General features: G+C 38.0%; 1 protein-coding gene across 1 annotated transcript in view; it reads right to left on the bottom strand.

Annotated features, from left to right (window-relative positions):
* EPB41 (erythrocyte membrane protein band 4.1) overlaps positions 1–23,350 on the bottom strand; it is a 181,566-nt gene that overhangs the window by 102,216 nt on the left and 56,000 nt on the right.

The following is a 23,350-nucleotide window of genomic DNA, read 5'->3' as shown; positions in this document are numbered from 1 at the left end:
AGTTCTCTACATCCCAAGAGATGATGGGATTAAGATTCCCCAGCTCTTCAGTCTTATTGTTTATATTTCTCAGAATGCATATTAAGAACAGAAATGTAGAATTCTGATCATTTATCAGACTTGGCAACAGCAATGACAAGTATACAGTTAAAATAATCACAAAACAAATCCTTAGGATTTTGTGTTACAACATTAAATCGCCAAAGTCTCTGACTTGAAGTTTTTTAAGATCTTTTTTCCTTCTGACAAATATGATTTAGAATACTCATCATTTTTAAGAGCAGCAGGTAACTATTACAAGAGAGGAAAATAGATAATAGAGAAAAATAAAGATGAAAAATAGAGAAGAAAAATATTGATTAGAAAGCAAATACTGATTCAACTGTAAGAGAAGAGAAAGCAAGCTGTAGGCCTCACATATTCAAAAACTTGTTGATTTCTAGCTTCTTTCTCTCACAACTCCCAGTGCTATTAGTCAAGTTGCATAATAATGCCAAAGAGTAATGTCACTAAAGGGTAACCACCATACCAGGGAACAACTGAGTAATGAAATTGACTAATTACTTTGCCTAGTCAAGGCTATGGTCTTTCCAGTAGTCATGTATGGATGTGTGAGTTTCTTCACATGTATGGACTGTGAAGAAAGCTGAGCGCCAAAGAATTGATGCTTTTGAACTGTGGTGTTGGAGAAGACTCTTGAGAGTCCCTTTTACTGCAAGGAGATCCAACCAGTCCATTCTAAAGGAGATCAGTCCTGGGTGTTCTTTGGAAGGAATGATGCTAAAGCTGAAACCCCAGTACTTTGGCCACCTCATGCGAAGAGTTGACTCACTGGAAAAAGACTCTGATGCTGGGAGGAATTGGGGGCAGGAGGAAAAGGGGACGACAAAGGATGAGATGGTTGGATGGCATCACCGACTCGATGGACATGAGTTTGAGTAAACTCCGGGAGTTGGTGATGGACAAGCAGGCCTGGCGTGCTGCAATTCATGGGGTTGCAAAGAGTCGGACACGACTGAGCGACTGAACTGAACTGAACTAAATAATGACCTTACATTTTGATTCACTGCTATACCTAAAAGTACTCCACCCAAAAAGCAGTGTTTACATTGTCTTTGCTTCTGCTCCATGCTGTTTAGATGAAGTACATCTAGTTTGGATGCCAAAAATCTGAACTGATGAACCATATTTGGCCCATTCCATCCTCAGACCCTTTACACTTGCTGTTCTCTCTCTGATTTTCCACTCCTGTATATTAGAAAGCAGGTCCCTCCTCCTCATTACTGCCTCTGCTCAGATGTCACCTCTTTACAAAGGCTTCCCAATCACATCCTATCTAAAATAATGGCCCCCCAGATGGTCTCATAGCATTTATTACTATTTACAATTATCCTGTTAACCGGTTTTTGTCTTCTTTCCCCCCAGCTAAAATTTAAGTTCCATGAGGACAGAATAGTACCTGGCACATTACAGGTATTTAAAAAGTCTGTTGAATAAATTAATTTCAATTGAATACACTTGACAAAAACTGCAAAGGTCTCCTCTAAATTATTTAAGTAAATCTACTTCAAATGCATAGGTCCTATGCTAGGGATACAACAGTAAACAAAACAAGTAGGTCTATGTCATCATGGAGTTTATAGTCTTGATTCAACTTTAATCAGTATAATGAAAGAATATTTAAGAGAATTCTTATTTACAATATGCTGCTGGCTGCTGCTAAGTCACTTCAGTCGTGTCCGACTCTGTGCAACCCCATAGATGGCAGCCCACCAGGCTCCCTTGTCCCTGGGATTCTCCAGGCAAGAACACTGGAGTGGGTTGCCATTTCCTTCTCCAATGCAGGAAAGTGAAAAGTGAGAGTGAAGTCACTCAGTCGTGTCTGACTCTTAGCAACCCCATGGACTGCAGCCTACCAGGCCCCTCCATCCATGGGATTTTCCAGGCAAGAGTACTGGAATGGGGTGCCATAAATCTAAATAATTGTGTATAAGTGGAACAAAGTAGTGCAAAGGGAAGGAAGCTAATGGCATCAAGCACTATTTCTGTGTCAGGCCCCGGGGTCAGGGACATTATCTACATTATTTAAAGTAAGCCTTTCAATAACCCTGAAAGGGAAAGTGGAACTGCTTAATCTCATCGTTGAAGAAACTAACTCAGAGTAAAACTGGCCCAAGGTCACACTGATAGTAGGTGACAAACCACTGTAAGTGATACTGAAATAAATAAAGGCATATTAATAAAAGGAAAAGCCTTTATATGAGTTCTTACTGCTGATCTACTCAAATTATTCTATTTTGAGCATTAAAAATATTTTTAAATAATCAAAATATTCACAGAAGCATATTCTCCAGTTTCATCTACTAAGTCACCAAAACTAGTCTATGCTAATAAAAAACACAATAAGGCCTTTATAAACACTACTTAAACATTTACCAACCAATGTATATTCTGAATTTGCTACCCTTGAGTGAGGTACACTTGTCTTAATTCCTCCTTATATTAGGAGTAGGCAATTGATTTTTCCAAGGTTCTTTTTCTTTAATCTCTAAATAAGCAAACTTGACCCAGAAAGAAAACATGAATATCAAACCACCAGTTACTCTTAAAGAGTTATGATTTAAGAGCACCAATTTACTTCAAACTTCCTTCACAAAAATAAACAAGAGGACAGGCTGAGGATTGAGTGCTATTTTCCACGGATTTTGGATATGATTTTATCATTCATCTTACTGAAAAGACACAGAAACCACTTCTACATTGAAATGTTCCTACACAACAGACTTTACAACAAGGTCTCTCACAAAGATCCATAAAAAATTATAAATCTTTCGTGAACATTTTAGCAGACATGAAAATCGCTTAAATTCAATTCTAACAATCTTTTACTTGTATTTTTCAATAAATAAAGAGTATTTTTCTTGTGTTTTCAATTTTTATCATTAAAAAAACTGAAAAGATCTTCTAAGGATATTCCTATAATTTCTTTCCCATGAAAAGATGTCATCTCAAAATAGCTGAATGAGTATGAGTACTCAATTGTTTAAAACACACACATGGTTACAATTTGTATGCTATATGTGTGCTTGTTAAATTTTAATGTGTGCTGAATCACCCAGTAATCTTAAAATACAGATTCTGATTCAGCAGGTCTGGAACGGAGCCTAAGACTCTACATTTTTAACGAGCTCCCAGATATTGCCAAGGCTGCTGGCCCACTGACCACACTTTGAGTAGAAAGGCAGAGAAAACTATTATCTCTTTGGAAACATACTCAAAATGTCTCAGAAACAAAGATGGGAGAAAGCTACCTTCAGAAAGTAGAATGTGAACAGCAAGAAATAGTTGACACAATAAATGCCCAACAAATGCTTGCTGAATTAATGAATGAATCAGCAAAGAATGCAGTATACTATTAAATGTGGAAGCTGACCACTAACATGTTTTTAGAACTCATTTGGTATTTAATCAAAAGTTAATCGAATCCTTCTACCACAGATCTGTGGCAATTTCAAGTTGTCCATGCAGCCCTGACACCTGATTACTTGACACCTGACTTTCTCCATCGATATGATCTCTTGTGAGGCTTCCCTGGTGGCTCAGCAGGTTAAGACTCTGCTTCCAATGCAGGAGACATGGGTTCAATTCCTGGGTGGTTAGACAGTTCCATTGATATGAACCTCTTTGCCACATTTAGGAAGGAATGATCAAGACATATGAATAAAGAATTAGAAAACAATATCTATCAATATAAAACCAATATACTTTGCCACACATAATTACACTCATGCTTAAAAAAAAAAAGCTAAATACAAGTAAAAAAGAGATGAGAACACATTATAAAGAACAGGTACACAAGCAGAAGGGTAAAAGAATTCTCTTAGAACATACAGAAACCAACCTCAGGTAATACCATAAATGCAAGAAAACAACCAGGGAATCAGACAACACATTTTCAGCAGAGACGCTACAATTCAGTCTATACAAGGATAAATGGAATAAAATTAATTATTAACAACAGTTTTCATATATGTCCTTTCCAGCCATGCACACGTGGGTAGCAATGCATTTAGTAAGCGTCACAAGAGCAAAAGGAGGTAGGGAGGATGGGGAATATTACAACTGAAACCAATAAGTCAGGCAAGTATCTCCAGTTAACTCTGAGACTGATGAGAATTAAACAAAAAATAAAAAACACACACAAAAAAGTCCTACAGGCCATTTCCTAAAAGCTCAAATAAACTCATCCTGACAAATCTGTTACACACGCAGCCAGGTTCTTCACAGTACAATAGGTAGGATGCGTAACCAGGAACAGAGATACAAAAAAGTCAAGCAGCAAAGACAGGATAAATGCTCCATAAACAGGCTCTTCCTGTGTAAATGATACTATTTTTATTCTGGATACAAAACCAAAAGGAGTCGTCTGTTTATTTAATGTCAGAAAAATGTCTTCTGATTTTAAAAAAGGGAATAAAAGATCAACATAGCCAAGAAGACAGTGATGAGTGGTCTCATTCCATCGTGATCCTAATCCTTCAAACCCGAGGAATTATACTCCATCTGTTCTCAAAGATACACTTACTTTAATAGTGTACATCTGTTGACTTCAGGCAAATCAGATCTTCACAAACCTGATCCTGAGCAGATTGCAAGGGCCGGATGACATCTTTCATTTTTTTGGTATCTCTTTCTAACAGTACAGTCAGTGCCCCACTAATGTTTTTTAGGTGGAAAACTTGGTAAAAACACGACAGTTTGAAATGACTAAGAAAATTTCCCTTACAGGCACCATTTAATGATAAAATTTAATTATTGGTAATACTCCTCAACTTAGTTCACTGAACATCTATCAGTGTTTACTGGGTGCTAATCATATATAAGGTTTTGGCTCATCTGAGAGGGAAACAAAAAGGACAAAATACAATTCTCAAGGAGATAAGACATATACACAAATAACCAAGACACAGGTAGTACTTGGCGCTTAATCAGGCAAGGCTTCATGAGTGGAACCAATTAAGCACCAGAGAAGTACAAAGTACTTTCAACTAGAGTGATCACAAAAAGTCTTGTAGAAACCGTTTTTTAAGCTGTGCTTTGGAGGGTGAGCACAAGATGTCAATAGAAAGCAACCTGAAGTGCGAAGAACAGATGAAATTCCAGATGAGGAACTGAACCAGCACTAGTAGAATACTGTAGCTATCCAAGAACTAGTTAAGTAGTCCAGACTAGGTGATATGGGGCTACAAGGACATAAGGTGAGAACAGGTACAATTTAAAATGAATCATAGGAGAAGGAAATGGCAACCCACTCCAGTATTCTTGCCTGGAAAAGTCCATGGACAGAGGAGCCTGGCAGGCTGCAGTCCACGGTGTTACATGACTGAGCATGTGTGCATGAGGGTGGAGGGTCAAGGGTTGGTAGCAATAAACTGGTAGAACTAAAAAAATAAAAATAAAATGAATCATAACTGAAATACTAATAATAGTAGCTACCATTTATTGAGTACCTATGAAATACCATACATTACACAATTTACCACGTTATCCTAGAATCACTCTAAACGGTAGGTGTTTTCATTGCCCAGATAAATATAAACTGGTTCTGGGAGGTTAAATTTTTTGTCACAGATCACAGAATTAAACCATGTTTTAATGAAACTATTAATATACTACAAGCTGATGGTTCTATTGTAAATTCCCAGAATAATGTCTATCTTTCCAAATCTGGGTACTTCTATCCACTGTTCTCTGCTAAAGAAACCCCTATCTGGAACTCTCCTACGCTGTTGGTGGGAATGTAAATTGGCACAGTCACTATAGAAAACAGTATGGATGTTCCTTAAAAAACTAAAAATACAGCTACCATATGATCCAGCAATCCTACTCTTGGGCATCTATCCAGAAAAGACAAAAACTCTAATCCGAAAAGATACATGTACCTCAATGTTCACAGCAGCACTATTTACAATAGCCAAGACATGGAAATGACACAAGCCCCCAACAACAGGTGACTGATTTAAGGAAACGTGGGGGGTTGTGTGTGTATGTATAATGGAATATTACTCAGCCACTAAACGAATAAAACATTGCCATTTGCACAACATGGATGGTCCTAGAGAATATCACACTAAGTGAAGTAAATCAGAAAAAGACAAATATTATATCACCCATATGTGGAAGCAAAAACTAATGCAAATAAATCCATACACAAAACAGAAACAGACTTACAGACACAGAAAACAAACTTGTTACCAAAGGAGAAAAGGGAAGTGTGGGGAGGGATAAATCAGGAGTACTGGGTTAACCAGAAGCAGAAGATATTAGGAAGAGGGGGCAAGAATACACAGAAGAACTACACAAAAAATATTTTCATGATACAGATAACACGATGGTGTGATCACTAACCTAGAGCCAGACATCCTGGAATGTGAAGTCAAGTGGGCCTTAGGAAACATCACTATGAACAAAGCTAGTGGAGGTGATGGAATTCCAGTTGAGCTATTTCAAATCCTAAAAGATGATGCTGTGAAAGTGCTGCACTCAACATGCCAGCAAATTTGGAAAACTCAGCAGTGGCCACAGGACTAGAAAAGGTCAGTTTTCATTCCAACCCCAAAGAAAGGCAATGCCAAAGAATGTTCAAACTACCACACAACTGCACTCATCTCACATGCTAGCAAAGTACTGCTCAAAATCCTCCAAGCCAGGCTTCAACAGTATGTGAACCGTGAACTTCCAGATGTTCAGGCTGGTTTTACAAAAGGCAGAGGAACTAGAGATCAAATTGCCAACATTCACTGAATCATCAAAAAAGCAAGAGAGTTCCAGAAAAACATCTACTTCTGCTTTAGTGACTCTACCAAAGCCTTTGACTGTGTGGATCACAACAAACTGTGGAAAATTCTGAAAGAGATGGGAATACCAGATCACCTGACCTGCCTCCTGAGAAATCTGTATGTAGGTCAAGAAGCAATAGTTAGAACTGGACATGGAACAACAGACTAGTTCCAAATCAGGAAAGGAGTACGTCAAGGCTGTATATTGCTACCCTGCTCATTTAACTGATATGCAGAGTACATCATGAGAAATGCTGGGCTGGATGAAGCACAAGCTGGAATCAAGATTGCTGGGAGAAATATCAATAACCTCAGATATGCAGATGACACCACCCTTAAGGCAGAAAGTGAAGAAGAACTAAAGAGCCTCTTGATGAAAGTGAAAGAGGAGAGTGAAAAAGTTGGCTTAAAACTCAACATTCAGAAAACTAAAATCATGGCATCCGGTCCCATCATTTCAGGGCAAATAGATGAGGAAACAATGGAAACAGTGAGAGACTTTATTTTTTTGGGCTCCAAAATCACTACAGATGGTGACTGCAGCCATGAATTTAAAAGACGTTTGCTCCTTGGAAGAAAAGTTATGACCAACCTAGACAGCATATTAAAAAAACAGAGACATTACTTTGCCAACAAAGATCCATCTAGTCAAGGCTATGGTTTTTCAAGTGATCATGTATGGATGTGAAAATTGGACTATAAAGAAAGCTGAGTGTCAAAGAATTGATGCTTTTAAACTGTGGTGTTGGAAAAGACTTTTGAGAGTCCCTTGGACTACAAGGAGATCCAACCAGTCCATCCTAAAGGAAATCAGCCCTGAATATTCATTGGAAGGACTTATGCTGAAACTGAAACTCCAATACTTTGGCCACCTGATACAAAGAACTGACTCATTTGAAAAGACCCTGATGCTGGGAAAGATTGAAGGCAAGAGGAGAAGGGGGCGACAGAGGATGAGATGGTTGGATGGCATCACCTACTCAATGGACACGAGTTTGAGTAAGCTCTGGGAGTTAGTGATGGACAGGGAAGCCTGGCGTGCTGCAGTCCATGTGGTGGCAAAGAGGCGGACATGACTGTGTGACTGAACTGAACTAAAAGATACAAACTCTTATGCAAAAAATTAGATAAGCAACTATATAACACTGGGAACTATATTCAGTTCCTTTTAACAACCCAAAATGGAAAATAAGCTGAAGAAAAAATATATATATATAACTGAATCACTTTGCTGTATACCTGAAACTAATACAATATTGTAATTCAAGTACATTTCAAGAAGGAGGAGAAGAAAGGAGCAAATTCCTATCTGTTAAGAATTTATGGATAGGCTTTCAATCTGGCCAAGACTACCCCTATTGCCACCAATTTCAAGTTCACAATTTACGTACATATTTCTCTTCCCATGGAGTGTATGTGAAGGTGGAATGGGGAGACAAGGAAAGACAGACAAAGAAAACAGATTATGAAAGAATGTTATGAAAGATTATGAAAGAAAGGCTAAATAGTTCAGACTTTATTCTGAAGGCAGTGGAGAACCACTGGGCATTTTTAAACAGGGAAGCGGGTAAACAAAGTGGAAGCAGGACAGACCTAGACGCAGAGAGAGGCTCAACAAATGACTGGGTAAATTCAGGTTATCAGTGAATAAATTCACAGTGGGTATCTCTGGGGAAGATGAAACCAATCCTGAGCAGATAAACTTGAAAAGCCTTGCAACTGCCCTTAGTTTTTCTAGCTTGTTCTCATTAGCATGTTTCTCAACAACCCAGGCAATTTTATGTCTGAGCCTGAAGGCATTTTTATAACACTTCATTAACCCACTCTGATAAATGGCTTAACAGAAGAGGTCTAGCATTAGATCCAAAATAGAAAAGAGAAAAGAAGTGAGATGGATATCTCACAGGCACCTTCAATACATGTCCAAAATTAAACTCTTGCATTCTTTTTCCTATACCAGGTTCAAACACACCATCCAGATGTTCTAACCAGAAAACCTAAGTGCCATCCTTGGCTCAGCCTCCTCCATTTCCCTTCCCAATCAAGTCCATCTGTTAGTCCTATAACCTCCCAAATAGATTCAGAACCAGTCTATTTTCCACCTTCTGCACCACTATCCCATTTGTGCAAGCCTCCTTCACTTCTCCTTGTATGATCTCAACAACCTCACCTTGTTCCGTTTTCCTCCTGGCCTCTATTCTATGGTCACGCTAGCCAAGTGCTTTCCTGGCTAAAGTCGTTTGTGCGTGCCATTTCCTTGGACTGGAATACACCCCACCCCCTGCAATAAATCTGGTTTCTTCTTATACCTTGCAATTCAGCTTGAATAATTCCTCCTCAAAGCAATCTACCTTGACAACCCTAATGTCTACATAAGTCTGTCCATAAGTCCCTTCCCTAGTTCTCTATCCCAGTACCTACTTCCTTCCTTCACAGTCCTCTTCTCAATGTATACAATCACACTTGTCATTTACCTGTTTAATGTCTGTCTGCCCCACTCCAGCACCTCCAGCCACACTGTAATAGCCCTGAGAGAAGGGCTGTTTTCTCTTCCATGGTATACTTAGTACCTAAAACAGAACTGGTGCTGCTACTCAGCATAGAACCTAGGACTTTGAACAGAACCTAATACCTAGCACAACACTGCAGACACTCAATAAACATTTGTTCAGCAAATGGATAAATAAATAGGAAAAATAATTACATACGTTTGTTGTTGTTCAGTTGCTAAGTCATGTCTGACTCTTTGTGACCCCATGGACTGCAGGATGCCAGGCTTCCCTGTTCTTTACTATCTCCTGGAGTTTGCTCAGATTCACGTCCATTGAGTCAGTAATGCTAACTAACCATCTCATACTCTGGCACCTCCTTCTCCTTTTGCCTTCAATCTTTTCAAGCATCAGGATCTTTTCCAGTGGGTCGGCTCTTCTCATCAGGTGGCCATGGTATTGGAGCTTCAGCATCAGGTTAAACTTAGGTTTAACCACATTAATTATACATATACAGGATGGAGGTTGTCCAATTTAACAATGAAAGTGAAAGTCGCTCAGTCGTGACAGACTCTTTTCAACCTCATGGACTATAGTCCATGGAATTCTCCAGGCCAGAATACTGGAGTGGGTAGCCTTTCCCATCTCCAGGGGATCTTCCCAGCCCAGGGATCGAACCCAGGTCTCCTGCATTGCAGGCAGATTCTTTACTAACAGAGACACAAGGGAAGCCCACTCAAGTGGGTAGCCATTCCCTTCTCCAGGGCATCTTCCCAACCCAGGGATCGGACCCAGGTCTCCCACATTGCAGGCAGATTCTTTATCAGCTGAGCCACAGGGAAGCCCAATTTAACAATAGTTCATAAGAATTTTAAGGTTTTGATTGTACACACTCCAACAGAGATAAAATCCTAAAGGAGCTAACAATCTTTAGCTACATTTCTAGATTTACAGTGGCCAAAATGCTCATTTGATTCTTCAACATATATTTTCTGAGAATGTTACAGTATTCTAGGCAATATGGTAAGCAGTGGGCTACAATACTGAGAAAGATAAATGTAATTCCTGACCTCCTGGCCCACAATCTCCAATCACAAGATCATGGAAAGTAACAATGTCTCAGTTCTTGTTATATATATTACATCTTAAACCTTACATTCAGCTCTGGGCAGTTTAAAGAAGCCAGAGTCTGTCCAAAGAAGAGATATAAAATGATGATGGAATTTGAAAACATGTCATAAGGTAAATAATTGAAAGAAACTGGGATACTTAGCCTAGAAAAAGAGAACAGAGAACAGGGAAGTGATTGCAGCCCTCACAAATTTCCAGAGTTGCCAAATTCTATGTGATTCCTAAAAGAAAACTCAAATTAGTCAGTGGAAATTACAAAGACACAGTTTTCACCTCAATATAAAAGGAAGAGATTTCTAATAATTAGAGATACCTAATAATTAAATGACTTGCTTGGGAATAGTGAGCTTATTATCACTGGAAATATTTACTTAAAAGCTGAATGACCGTCTGTCATGGATGCCAGAGAAAGGATTCTTCCACTAAAGTGGGTTCTTGCATTAAATGACCTCTAAGGGACCCTGGGTGTTCTTCGGAAGGAATGATGCTAAAGCTGAAACTCCAGTACTTTGGCCACCTCATGCGAAGAGCTGACTCATTGGAAAAGACTCTGATGCTGGGAGGGATTGGGGGCAGGAGGAGAAGGGGACGACAGAGGATGAGATGGCTGGATGGCATCACCGACTCGATACACATGAGTCTGAGTGAACTCCGGGAGTTGGTGATGGACAGGGAGGCCTGGCATGCTGCGATTCATGGGGTCAAAAACAGTTAGACACGACTGAGCGACTGAACTGAACTGAAGGGACCCTGATGCTGGGAAAGATTGAGGGAAGGAGAAGAGGCAACAGAGGATGAGATGGTTGGATGGCTCACCAATTCAATGGACATGGGTTTGAGCAAACTCTGGGAGATAGTGAAGGACAGGGAAGCCTGGTGTGCCACAGTCCATGGGACTGCAAAGAGTGAGACATAAATTAGCGACGGAAAAACAAGGTTCCATCCAATGCTAAGATTTTACAGATAGGAAGGAAGGTAAGGAAAAAAACAAAGGGACATTAGAATAGTGGTGCAATTGGGTTATTTTTTAAAAGACTATATTATAAAGTCAGAGTTACTATTTGGGTTTAAATAAGGGGAAAAACCAAAAGTAAAAAAAGGATAAAAGGCCATTTTACTTCTCTAGTCAGAAAACAGAATTCAGTAACATTCCTTCACACAGAAAGAAAACAATGTTCAAGTACTGAACTGTCAGAAAATCTGCTATAAAATAGTTTGTTTCCCAATAAAATCAATAGTTTGTTTCCCAATAAAGTCACTCTCCTCAAAACCACAGGGAAAGTGTTTTTCATTTGTAACTCAATTTAAGTAAGCTAATTAGCACTTTTAGAAAAATAGGAAAACTATTTATGTAAAATATTAAAATGGTAGCTTAAAATACACAAAAGAAGTTCTTTGTGATTCTTCTTTCATCCTCCCCAAATTATTTGGACCTTAAAGTACTCCTTATGTGAACTTTTCTTGCCATATTGAGTGAATCAGGAATGTCACTCAGCATGAACATGCTGTTTTCAACAACTTTATTTTTAATTTAAGTCATTTCCATGGTGACTAACACCATTGAACCAACTCATTCAAAGATATTTTTAAATAAACAAACTCTTACTCATCTCCTTCTAAGAAGACCAAAATATACTCTTTAGTTCCCCACAGAATTCAAGCTTGTACTTAGATGATGTCTAGACATATTCTCAGAGAAGGCAATGGCACCCCACTCCGGTATTCTTGCTTGGAAAATCCCATGGATGGAGGAACCTGGTGGGCTGCAGTCCATGGGACCGCAAAGAGTAGGACACGGCTGAGCGACTTCACTTTCACTTTTCACTCTCATGCACTGGAGAAGGAAATGGCAACCCACTCCAGTGTTCTTGCCTGGAGAATCCCAGGGACAGAAGAGCCTGGTAGGTTGCCATCTCTGGGGTCACACAGAGTCGGACATGACTGAAGTGACTTAGCAGCAGCAGCAGCAGACATATTCTAAAAGTATAATACCTGGGCTCTCCCAGAAGAGTGCACTACCCTCATGATAGTGCTATCACAATAGGAATCACTGAAGATGTGACACCAAAACATTCATTTCTCACAGAACTGAGTTTTACTCCCTTTAATTGTCAAAATGTGTTAGCCATTCTGAACGGAGATCTTTATTAAATGGATTATATGCCCCTTGTTTCATTTAAAAAAAAAAACCCAGAGAACATATTAAATCTTTATTGACTTAGTCATCATTATGAACCTCAATTACTATGCAGAGCTAATGTCCTCAAGGACTAGTTGGGTTTATAAGGATGGTGAACTCTGCCATATGGATACCTGAGAACTGGGGTGGGGGGGCGGGTTATGTATGTATCTGCCTTTAACAGTTTTCCTGTTTGTTCATTTCAACAATTAACTTGTATTTCTTGCTGATGTCAAGATGGTCTGCCAATGAGTTGTTGTTGTTCAGTCGCTTAGTTGTGTCTGACTCTTTGCGACCCCACGGACAGCAGCACGCCAGGCTTCCCTGTCCATCACCATCTCCCGGAGCCTGCTCAAACTCATGTCCATTGAGTCGGTGATGCTATCCAACCATCTCATCCCTCTGTCATCTCCTACTCCTCCTGCCTTCAATCTTTCCCAGAATCAGGGTCTTTTCCAATGAGTCAGGTCCTCACATCAGGTGGCCAAAGTATTGAAGCTTTAGCATCAGTCTTTCCAATGAATATTCAGGACTGATTTCCTTTAGGATTGACTGGTTTGATCTCCTTACAGACCAAGGGACTCTCAAGAGTCTTCTCCAACACCACTGTTCAAAGGCATCAATTCTTCGGCACTCAGCCTTCCTCATGGTCCAGCTCTCACATTTATAAATGACTACTGGAAAAACCATAGCTTTGAGTAGCTTCCGACATTTCCTTTTCTAATCTGCTGTTAGTCTACCATTGAATAGGAGGTCAAATTGACAAATGTGTTAAAATTGTGTAAAAAATAAAAGAAGTGCAAAGGAAGAGTAAGATTAATGCTTCACATTATTCATTGAAATAATTTAGTCCCATGGATTTTGTGGTATCTACTTCAGCCCTTCAAATATAAACCTTTGAGGTTACCATTATACTGTGACTAGTTGAGACTGTTGGATGACTTTCAGATAAATCACTCCAATATAATGACATTCTCTTTCTTTACAAGTAGAGATCAAGAGTCTTTAATACTATTATTTATATAAAGTGTTACATTTCATATAAACTCTTTTGGAAAACCAAAAACAAATTAACAGTTTAGCCTGAAAATGTAACAGAAAAGGAGGAGAACTACTTAACAGCATCAAAAATCTCAAGGCAGATACACGAAAATTTCTAGCTGCAAAGGGGGTTTGGCTAAGACTATGGAACTTTTCTTACACTCTTGTTTTTATTTTATTATCTTAGAGAATTCAATCTAATAATACTTACTAATTTTAAACTCAAGAAATTCCCTAAGATTTATTATACTGGCAAACTTCACTTTAGCCAGAAAACTACAGTAGAATAATTAAATATCAAATGTCATCTGATTAGAGTGTACGTATGAATAAAACACTGGATCATAGCTTGCATTAGCAGATATTGTGAAGATTGGAAAATGTGCTGTGGCTGTCATTCAGTATTGTTAAATGTGAAAAATACACTACAGTCTATCAGAAGATAAAATGCTTTCTCATACAGTGTTAACACTGGCACAGAAACAAGATTCAATAATGATGGAGTATTTCAAACAATCCACTATTTGCTAAAAGCATTCAGTAAAATTATTGACTAAGCTTGATGACATTTTTCTCTCTCAAAAAGGAGATGTCCTATTATTGTGTTCTTAATTCTGAGCAATACAGAATAATTTGTTGGTGACATGAATATATCAGGAAACTTGGCAGAAAAAATAATTTCATAAAGTTTTTTTTTTGGCCACCCCAAGTGGCTTGTAGGATCCTAGTTCCCCTACCAGGGATAGAACTCAGGCCCCCTGAGTGGAAGCATGGAGTCCTAAACACCGGACTACCAGGGAATTCCTCACAAAGTTTTTATACTGAGAAAAGAGGTAGGTCATAGTCAAATATGTGAGCTTATTATAAACAAATTTTTAATTGTTTTAAACTTATTTTATTTAGCTGCATTGGGTCTTAGTTGTGGCTGCTGGCTGGCTTAATTGCCCCATAGCATGTGGGATCTTAGTTCCCCCACCATGGATCGAACCTGTTTCCCTGCATTGGAGGGCAGATTCTTAACCACTGGACCACCAGGGAAGTCCCCATAAACCAATCTGTAAACACTTAAAGAAAAGTAAGGCATGACTGCATGGCCAAGGAATCTACACGCATATGGAATTTGTAAGGATAAGGCAATTCTGGAAAGTAAAGTTCATTCATTACATTTCACAGATATACATTAAGTGCCAGATTCTTTTCTAGGCCCTGGGGATATGGCAGTGAAATTTTCTCTACATGATCAGAAATTTTTAGAAAACATGAGGAAAGTATTAGAGACAGTCATGAACAGCAGGGAGATTATAGAAATATATAATGAAGTTTTAAAAATAGCATTCCAAAGGACTACTTACAAAAATGATCAACAGTCTGAACCCTAACAAAGGCTAGTGTGATTCCCCCACACCCGAAGGCAAAAAAAAAAAAAAAAGAACAAACAAAACAAAACTTCTAAAAATGGCAAAAAAGAAAGGAGAGGGGAGGAAAGAGAGGAAAAAAGGAAGGTCAAATTCAGCCTATAGCTTTGAGAGAAAAACAGAATAGTGTTAATGTGTGCCAGAGACAAAATTAACTGTGCTCTTTGAAACCAAACAACATAAAGGAGGGTTTATAACCAAAGATAATTTAGGCTATTACACGTAACCTTATATGTTAAAATGTGTTTAGTTCTCCAATCCCAGAAAAACCTTATTTCAAAGTTCAGAAGTGACTTGCCAAATTTGATCTAAGATTCACTAATAAACCTGAGTCTTTACCAAATTCACAGTTAGTATGACTGAATCAGAGTTCAAAAATATCTCAAGCTGGAAAGATGCATCAAAACCGACAAGAAGGAATTTAAAACAATGTAAGGTTTCCACATTGAAGCTTGAAAAATAACGACAAAGAAAAAGAGTGGAAACAAATGTCCATCAATCAGGGAACAGATGGGGACTTCCTTGGTGGTCCGGTAGTTAAGACTCTGTCTGTACTTTTAATCCAGGGGACACAAGTTTGATCCCTGGCCAAGGGATTAAGGTTCCACATGGTGTGTGGTGCAACCCCCCCCAAACATTTTTTTAATAAAAAAAAAATCAGAAAACAGATGAAGTTATTAATAATAAATTCATAGGATGGAACTATAGCAGTGAAAATGGACTGTAACTATACATATGAACACAGTGGAATGTCACGTTTGAGGGAAAAAGCATACTGAAGAGTATGTTTTGTGTAATACTATCTATATAGAATTGAAAAACATGCACTATCATATAAACTGCTTAGAAACACATAGGTAACAAAAGTACGAAAAAATGCAGTCACAAAATGTAAAAGAGTGGTTATTTTTGAAGAGCGGGAGAGTAATGAGAATGGAGACAGGTACCGCAGGAACTCAGCTTTATCAATTATGTTCTATTTTGTAAACTGGGGAATGTTTATCTCCTTCTATTTCTTAAATATTTTACAAAAAAAATTTTTTAAGAATTACATAATTATATTATGGGAAAGACAACTTGGTAGCATTATTTTTAAAAGATTTCTTATGAGCCAAAAATGCAGTGTGGTTTCTAGAAAGATTAACATAATCTTGATGAAAGTGTGGTATCCAGATTATGGAATTAACTGAACTGTTGCATTCCTTATAGTTAACCACAGAGTATTATTTCATTCTGAGCACTACAATTTAAGCAGGACATTAACCAAACCGAGAATATCCAATGACCAGAATAATGAGTAGTCTCGAAACCATAACTGCAGATAATCCATCAAAAGAGGTGAGGATTTTTTTCTCATTTTTTTTTCCAGGAGGCTACGAGACTGAAGGGAGAAACTATAGTTAATATAAAAGCAAGAGTAAGATGAATGGATAAAATATGGTGTATATATGAAATGGAACACTACTCAGTCTTAAAAAAAAATGAAATTCTAACATATACTAGTATGAAATGGCTGAACCTTGAAAACATTATTCTAAGTAAAATAAGGCAGACACGAAGGGACAAATATTATATGATTCCACCTACATAAGGCTCCCAGAGTAGTTAAATTCATGGAGAGGGCAAGTAGAATAGTGGTTAGCAGGAGCTGGGGGGAGGGAGGAATGGAAAGTTATGGTTTAATGGGAGAGTTTCAGCTTGGGATAAAGAAGTTCTGGAGATGGACAGTGGTAATGACTGTGCAATGATGTCAGTATACTTAATGCCACTGAACTGTACACTTAAGATGGTAAACTTTATGTGTGCTTTCCCTTTTTTTTTTAAAGGGGAGAGTACATCCTTTCTAACTTTTCAAATCCTCACTCGCATGTGCCCTTGCAGTTCTAATATTTTCATATATATTACACTGTCCTTATAGCAGTTGCTTATTTAAAATGTTTTACAAAGGCAGCAATTATATCTCTCTTGCTAATCTTTACATCATTTGTGTTTATCACAATGACTGACACTCAGGTTATTGCCGAATAAAAACACTTTTTAGATACGTGAGGGAATACAAAAATGAAAAAGATACAGTTCATTCATGTCTTCAAGGAATTTATGATCCAGTAGAGGAATACATTTTTTGTTTTCTGACTGATAACCCAGTGTTGAAATGGCTATTCCTTCATTTTAGTTAGTTTGGTACCACTATTAAAATCATGTATTAATAAAGGTATAACTGAAAAATACCTTAATTATCAACTATCTTTCATTGAAATACAAGGTCACTATGGTTCGAAAAAAGATAAGCAAAGTCATTTACCTAAGGTCACTCAGCTAATAGCAACTTAAATAACAAATAACTTAATAACTATTAACTCAGCTAATAATTAAGTCTGGGTGGTAGGAATGCAGGCCTTGAAACCTTCAGACCAATGCTACTTTAATTTCATCAACTTAAGGCTTTATCCCTATGAACTAACTCAGAGTTCCCCTGGAACTCAGGGTAACAATGCACAAGACAGAGTTAAGGAAAATGAATCTCCTTCTTAGCTACAATGATCTCAAGTTAACACCAAATACCCTGAACGATGCTTTTAATCCAAACACCACAGTCTACCCAAATGGAACGGGAAATCCTACCCACTGCCCCCAAACCCTCCAGGACATTTCATATCATTCGGAAAAATAGCAAGTCTTTCCCACCACCTCCCCTGCTCCATCCACACTGGTCTTCGCACTGTTCCTGAAACACGCTAGGCACTCTGCACGCAGCCTTTGTGCGTGCTGTTCTCTCTGCCTGGAAAGTTGCTGCCCAGGTAGCCACAAGGCTTGCTTCCTTTGGGTTTTTACTCCAATACCACTTTCTCAGTGAGGCTCTACTCAACCAGCCTACCTAAGCCGGAGTCCCCACTGTACTTCTCCTTTTTCTACGTTAGTTTTCTCCATAGCAATTACTACTCCTGCTGCCGTCTAGGGGTTCGCACAGAGTCGGACGAGACTGAAGCTACTTAGCAGCAGCAGCAGCAGCAAGGACATACTATATAGTCTTTACTAGTTTGTTTTTTGTCTGTCTACCCCACTAGAATATACAAAATGAAAGTGAAAGTCACTCAGCCGTGTCTGACTCTTTGCCACCCCATGGACTATGCGGGCCATGGAATTCTCCAGGCCAGAATACTGGAGTGGGTAGCCTTTCCCTTCTCCTGGGGATCTTCCCAACCCAGGGATCGAACCAAGGTCTCCTGCATTGCAGGCAGATTCTTTACCAGCTGAAACTCCACTGGAAAAAAGAATTTTGCCTGTTTTATTCATTACTACATCCCTGGTACCTAGAATGCGGAGCCAATAAATATCAGTTGAAGAAATAAATGAGCAAATGAAAGAAACTGATACTGATAGGCTTAAAGGCCAGAAACTATCTTCCTCATGATAAGAGATATCGTACATCTTTTGGTGAAGGATAAAGAAATTAAGATACTCCAGACACTCGAGAAGAATACAAAAGGTTTATTTACATTAACAAGATACTCAGATACTACAGATGTGGACATGTTAACTCCTTCTTTCAGGATAAATTGAGGATGGGCAATATATTAGAAACTTTGTGTTACTCTTCTAAAGTTTTGGGTTTTTTTTTTTAACTTACAAATACTATCTGAAAGAAAAACATTTGCTCACAGGAAAATGTTTTTGTTATTTAATTACAAAACAATTAGCTAAATTACTGTGTTGCCTAGCAGCAAAATGAAATCAATGTGCCAAAACCTTGAAAATGCTTGTTCATTCTAAATATTTCTTGGGTCATCCAGAGAGTCTATAACAAAGGTAGCACGTAAAGGAAATCAGAATGATGAGGGTCAATACGAGTGGTGATGACCTCAGATTCCCTAAGGGTATACAGTTCTGGGTCAGCTCCCAGGAGTCTGAGTCCAAAAAGAAGCAGGTCTAGCCATTCCTAACTAACCTCTAGGTCATTCTTCATTCATATGTGTTCTAGAAAAAAAAGAAAAAAAACAAGGTTGTGTTTCAGTGCTGCCGAGAGAATTGTGAACCAAACTAGATACCCAGAAACACTGTTAACTCATTCTGTATCTATTCTGATTCATTCATCTTCTTCTCTTGAATACAGTCTCAGAACTAAAATTGATTCTTTTAAGTAATTACCCTGTAAGAAACCCTATCAGGAAATCACTTTCGAAAAAATTCTTTAAAAGGTAATTATATAAAAAAATAAATAAGTAACTATAAAGTGGTTCCCTGCATTAGATTCTATGAACATTTTTAAGCAGTATCATAAAATTCTCATTGGATGCCAAGAAAATTATAGTATCGAAAACAGAATTTTCCCCCTTCCTTAAGTAACTAACTAGTATTGTAGGCACCAAGCTAAAAGCTCCTAGATGTGGCTGCTATTCTTAAACAATGCACAATCTATTTTTAAAAAGACAGGCAAGAATAAGCACTAATGTAGTAATATATGCAGAAACTAAGTAGGGCAGAAAAAAGCCATTTAAACCAGCTATCAGGGAAGTCCTTTTAGAGACAATCCATGCTAAGTCTTAAAGGATGAGTAGAAAGAGGTGAAGAAAAGAGGAAAATGCACAGTCATCTGGATGAGCACCTAGAAAGGGCATGAATACCTGAATGGGGAACAATCAGCGGTTTCCTACAACTGGAGTGTAAAATTTAGGATGGTAGAAAATAGTACAGCAGTCCTCCCTTATCCTCCCTTATCCATAGGGATACCTTCCAAGACCTCGATGGATGCCTGAAACCGTAGACAGTACCCAAACCAGATAGAACCAAAACCTATATATACATATAAACCTATACATACATACACATACATACACACATACACACTAGGTTTTTCCTATACAAACCTATGATAAAGATTAATTTATAAATTAGGCACAGTAAGAGATGAACATCAATAACTAATAATAAAGTAGATAATTATAAAATAAAAGTTAGGTGAATGTGATCTCTCTCTCTCTCTCAAAATACCTTATGCAGGTATTTTCAGGAAGCAGTTGACTGCAGATAACTGAAACCACAGAAAGCAAACAGTAGAGAAAGGGAGACTACCATAGAGGATATGACAAGCTTGCAACTATTAGAAAGGGGTAGATTAGAGTAGACCCTCCTCTGCAACTTCAAAAATCTATACTTTACTCTCTGTAATACAGGGAGCCATTAAAAGATTTTAAACATGGAAGTACCACAGGAAAAACTGCTTTAAGAGAATCTTCTTTGGTGAGTGAGTACAGAAGACGGAAGAAAACAGAAACAAAGAGACTGGTTGGAAACTCTCAAAACAAGCCAAGATTGAGCCAAGATTGTTGAGACAGAAAAAGAAGATGGATTCTAAAACTACTGAAAAAAAAAGACAGCATGACAGAGTGGGCTACAACCAGCTGAGAGTCAGAAAAACTACTCACTGGCAACATGGCCTTTGGCAAATTAACTTTTCTAAGCCTCAGTTTCTCCATATGTAAAAGCTTCACAGTGTTTTACAAGGATTAAATGAGAAAATGTAAATCACTTAGTTCAGTAATTGCTCTTGGTAAACACTAACTTTATGGTAGCAATTACCATTCATAAAGTAATGTGACCAGGCCTTGATGACTGAATATAAGTCATGAGAGAGAGGAAATTAGGGTTGATGCACAGGTTTTTACCAAAGCAATAGATGAGAAAAGTACAAATTTAAAAGAGGAAACAGGTTTAAAGTGAAAGATGGTTATTCTGTTTTTAGACATGTTAAGGAGTCTATAGGACATCCAAAATAGTTCTGAGTTTTCAAAAACAATCCTGAGTGTAAACACAAGTATACATGCTTAACCTTGGGTATGTAAACTGATCTACCCAGGATTATAATGAAACATCAGAGAATGCTAAACCTCAATCAGAACTCATAAACCATCTAGTTGAGTGATTCTTAATCTTTTTGTTATCATGAGAATCTGATGAAAGGTAAAGACCTTCTCCTCAGAAATCTTCAAAAATAAAACTTCCCAATAATTGGTTAAGAACCTCCTGGTCTATTCTCCTCAAGGAACATGGAAATACAATTTGGCTGTGTTCACTTTTACTGCAAACAAAAGCAAAGTCCAAACCCAAACCCAGGTTCTCAATTCCATACGTTTTTTCTCCACTATTCCAGCAAACTGACATGATCCTCTCAAGCTACGACAAACCTAGACAGCATATTAAAAAGCAGAGACATCACTTTGCTGACAAAGGTGTATACAGGCAAAGCTATGTTTTTTCCAGTAGTCATATATGTGAGAGCTGGATGTGACAGTTGGACCTTAAAGAAGGCTGATCGCCAAAGAATTGATGCTTTTGAACTGTGGTGCTGGAGAAGATCTTGATAGTCCTTTGGACTGCAAGATCAAAACAGTCAGTCCTAAAGAAAATCAACCCTGAATATTCACTGGAAGGACTGATGCTGAAGCTCCAATACTTTGGCCACCTGATGCAAAGAACCAACTCATTGGAAAAGACCCTGATGCTGGGAAAGATTGAGGCAGGAGGAGAAGGAGGCAACAGAGGATGAGATAGTTGGATGGCATCACCGACTCAACGGACATGAGTTGGAGCAAACTGAAGGACAGGGAAACCTGGCGTGCTGCAGTTCATGGAATCGCAAAGAATCAAACATGACTTAGCAACTGAACAACAACAAATCAGTTATGCAAAGTTAAAACCACACACACATGCAAATTTAGATTTTACTGACTACAGCTTGTGGCCCTCATCAGGCTTTCTAGATCCATCGGCATTTCCCAATAGTCAATTGTTTCCCATTTGTGCTAAGAGAATAGGCATTAGCACATCGAAAGAAGTAGAAGCATTGGTTGTGGGTTGTTTTTGCTATTTCCCTTTTCTAAAAAAATGAAAAGCTGTTTTTACTTCTGAAATTTTTCTTCCTAATGAGAACTGATTATTTCCATGTAAGAGAATCCTATTACAATTTAATTCAATAAATGCTACTACCACCTACCAAGAAGGTACTAAGAACACAAAGATATATGAGTCCCAAGGTCATCCATTAAAAGCAAAATAAATAAATGCCTAAAACTTTAAGTGAAGGAATAAAAAAACACCTTTATTTGTGCCAACATTTATTTAATTTTGCCTAATTAAAAAAATAGATATGTGGCAAAAGAGAGTCCCATACTCAACCACTGACAGTTCAACATAGCCTGTGAGCTCAGTCATAAAGACCTTGACTGAGGAGCAATGGCTCTGCATTTTGACAGATCTGAGATCTAATCCCAGTTATGTTTCCTCTAACTTGGGAACCTGAGAAAATTACCTAACTTCTCTAAACCTGTCATCTCATTTGAAAAACATTAATGAACTTAGAGAATTATTGTTAGGACTAAATGAGAAAATACACATTATAGTCAGCTATCATTCTGATAGAAAACTAGATTAACTTTTATATATTACATTTGTAAGTTATATAAATGACAGGTGTCCATATTAGCTGATAAATTCATTCTGCTTCATTAAAGTGGAATCTGCTTTTGTATCTATACTATATTACCCACTTTATATGTACACACTTTAATGTATCTAGAGTAGATAGGTTTTATGATATTGTCAAAAGTATGAGTGAGTGAAGTCGTTCAGTCATGCTAATTCTTTGCAACCCCATGGATTGTAGCCTACCCAGGCTCCTCCATCCATGGAATTTTCTAGGCAAGAGTACCGGAGTGGATTGCCATTTCCTTCTCCAGAGGATCTTCCCAATCCAGGGATCGAAACCAGTTCTTCCACATTGCAGGCAGACACTTTACCATCTGAGCCACCAGGGAAGCCCAAAAGTATAAAGTCAAAAGTATACTCTCTCTTAAAAATATACTGCTTCAGAATTCAGTACACTTTAACACAGGCTAGCGTGAACAGATTAAGCAGATATCAAAATAACATAAAAACATATAATACCAAATAAAAGAGATAAGATTTCAAAAGATTATCAATTCCAGTTACTGATAAACATAGTATAATATTTATATTTGGAGTTAAACAATGACAGGCCAGTGGAACAGAGGGGGCCTAATTCTCTCAGGACTAGTCAATATATTTTATTAGGTATCACTAACACACCGTTCTTTCCTTTACATGAGAATACAACACAGAGACTTCTGATTTGCCTTTGGTTAATCATTTATATCAAATAAAACACTGAATTTTTAACTATATCGGTATTGTTAACAGAGAGAAAAGCTGAATAGAAGTTAATGGCATGCAAAAGTG

Source organism: Bos mutus, chromosome 2 (genome assembly GCF_027580195.1).
Source record: "Bos mutus isolate GX-2022 chromosome 2, NWIPB_WYAK_1.1, whole genome shotgun sequence".
Classification (NCBI taxonomy): Eukaryota; Metazoa; Chordata; class Mammalia; order Artiodactyla; family Bovidae; genus Bos; species Bos mutus.
This window is presented reverse-complemented; position numbering and strand designations above follow the sequence as displayed.